Source organism: Myotis davidii, unplaced genomic scaffold, assembly GCF_000327345.1.
Source record: "Myotis davidii unplaced genomic scaffold, ASM32734v1 scaffold299, whole genome shotgun sequence".
In the NCBI taxonomy this organism is placed as follows: domain Eukaryota; kingdom Metazoa; phylum Chordata; class Mammalia; order Chiroptera; family Vespertilionidae; genus Myotis; species Myotis davidii.
Genome location: NW_006293088.1, coordinates 5,072,572 through 5,075,188, shown reverse-complemented (window position 1 = coordinate 5,075,188; position 2,617 = coordinate 5,072,572). Strand labels below are relative to the sequence as shown.

The 2,617-nt window shown below is 49.4% G+C and overlaps 1 protein-coding gene across 4 annotated transcripts in view; it reads left to right on the top strand.

The window, feature by feature from the left end:
- The first annotated feature begins 2,201 nt into the window (after window positions 1–2,201).
- Window positions 2,202–2,617, top strand: part of MIIP (migration and invasion inhibitory protein) — a 9,409-nt gene continuing 8,993 nt past the window's right edge. For 2 of the 4 annotated variants that reach the window (XM_015565880.1, XM_006766710.2), the window contains exon 1: window positions 2,203–2,251. The gene's annotated coding sequence lies outside the window, so the exon portion shown is untranslated. Of the gene's footprint in view, window positions 2,252–2,281; window positions 2,372–2,617 lie in introns of those variants that run through there. The other 2 variants (XM_015565879.1, XM_015565878.1) reach the window with 2 other exon arrangements.

Below are 2,617 nucleotides of genomic sequence, written 5' to 3'. Positions count from 1 at the left end.
AAACCCAGGACCTCTTGGGTCAGAGATCGATGCTCAATCCACTGAGCCACACTAGCCGGCCGGGTGATAGCTTGAAGTTCAAAGCTCAGCATGATCTTAAAGATGTCTGCCACACCCAGTTCCCTCATCAGCTGTATCATTTTTTGTTTGTTTATGTAAATAAAAGCACATGCTGACACATTCCTCCCCCCACCCCTGCAAGGTCTGTATTTTGCTTCTCACTTGGCCTCATGCTCTGAAGACCTTCACAGCAGCTCACTCTCGCTCAGAGCTGCCTGGTGTCCCAGCAACCCCGGGTGCAATAACCCAGGCCCTCCTACCCTCTGCCCTGCGGGCTCTGCCCCGGGAGCCATGGTTGCTATGCAGATGGCCGGTGTGACCGAGTTACCGAGCTAGGGCTGTGGGCCAGGTCCCTGTGTCTCCCTACCTGTGGGGACAAGACAGATCCCTCTCCGATGCTGCGGGCATGTTCCTACCTGAACCCGTTTTTGCACATGGTCAGTTATATGTTGCTTTCTCTCGAGTTTGAAGAGCATGTGATGTTACAGTTAAAGTTCTAAGTACTTCATCACGAGGGAAATTAGTCAAGCACTCTGAAAGTGTTTTCACTCTTAATGTGGTATACAGGGAGATATTAGAATAAGTTTAATCACTTTATCAGTCATTGTTTGCATCACTGTTGTTTTTATACCATGTTTTTGTTGTTTTCATATCATGTTTTTGTCGTTTTTATATCATGCCTCTGTTGTTATATCCTTTTGTTACTGTTATTTATTAATAAATTTATATATATATATTTTTATATTTTATTGATTTTTTTACAGAGAGGAAGGGAGAGAGATAGAGAGTCAGAAACATCGATGAGAGAGAAACATCGATCAGTTGCCTCCTGCATACCCCCCACTGGGGATGTGCCCGCAACCAAGGTACATGCCCTTGACCGGAATCGAACCTGGGACCCTTGAGTCTGCAGGCCGATGCTCTATTCGCTGAGCCAAACCGGTTAGGGCAATTAATTCCCTTTTAATGTGCACGAATTTCATGCACCGGGCTACTAGTTATGAATAATGCTGCCAGGAGCATTCATGCCATGCACAAGTCTGTGTGGATGTCCTAAATGCCCAGAGAACCTCCTTCCCACGGGATGCCAACCAAGGTAACCCCTCTGATATGTCCTCTCCTGGTGAGGCCAGGTTGGGGGGGTGATCTCAGTCCCACCTGCCAAGTGCCAATACCAGGAGTCCCTGAGCCCACTGAGGTTTCAGGTTCAATCTCCCTTCAGGACACATACAAGAAGCAATCAATGAGTGCATAAATAAACAGACCAACAAATCAACGTTTCTCTCTCTCTCTTCCTCCTTCCCTTCCTCTCTCTCTCTCTAAAGTCAATCAATTAAACAACAACAACAACAACCCACACACGTTAAAGCATATTTATGAGGCTGGGAAAATACCTGTCGAATAGTAGGCACTCTATATAAATTTACTTATATTTTACAGACTGTATCCACTTCTTAACCTGCTCCTCCAAGTAGGGCCGCCTCTTCATTCTAACCTGACTCCCACTGCATAGAACGATAAATGCTTTAAAGAAAGGATGAAAGGCCTGGCTGGGGTGGCTCAGTGGTTGAGCTTCGACCTATCCACCAGGAGGTCCCGGTTTGATTACGGGTCAAGGCACACGCCCGGTTCTGGGATCGATCCCCAGTAGGGGGCGTGCAAGAGGCAGCTGATCAATGATTGATTCTCATCATGGATGTTTCTATCTCTCCCTCTCCCTTCCTCTCTGAAATCAATAAAAATATAATTTTTTAAAAAAGAAAAGGTATGAAAGAATGATTCGTCAGCCGCCAACCACGCTCGCCCAGGTTAAAACCCCAGAGCTGCATCCCACTGCTTACTTAGGGGCAGCGTCAGTGCCAGACTCTGAACCTGTCTGCGCCAAACGTGACACAGCTTGTGGTCTAGTATCAGAGCCAGCCTCCCAGGAGCCCGCCCTATTCCGAAAAAATTGACCTCGGACGTTAACCAATCAGCTGTTGAGCAACGCTGTTAGTCCCGCCCAAATATTGAAACTGTTGCTTCTGAACGCGGAGTAACGTTCCCAGGCGCGTCTGGGCCCTGCCACTCATCTGACCAATCAGGGCGGCCTTGTGGGTCCCGCCCCTATTGGCGTTACGTAGGATGGACGGGGCGGAACTTCTTCCGGCACAGGCGGTGTCCAGCGGCGCGGATCCGTGGCTTCCGGGCAGTGAGTGCAGAGCCGCTAGGCCGGGGATGGGATGGGGTGGGGTGGGGGAAGGGCTCGGTTGGAGGCCCCGCGTGTGCCCCCGCGGGGTTCGGGGCTGCGATGGGAAAGATGAATTTTACTGTGAGCGCTCAGGTCGGCTGAGTCTCCCTTTCCCCGGTCCCGTCCCTGCGTCCGCCCGCACTGCCTCTGGTGCTTTTGCTACCCGTCTCTCTTTTGAACGTTGCCTTCCTGTTGCATTTGCGCAGCTTTTAGCTTTTCTTTTGCCCCCAATTTTTAAAAACGCTCCTTATTTTAAAAAAATCTTTATTGTTAGCTTTTAGCTTTTCAAAGGGGGGCTGGAGCCGGAGGAAGGCAGTGCAGGCTTTT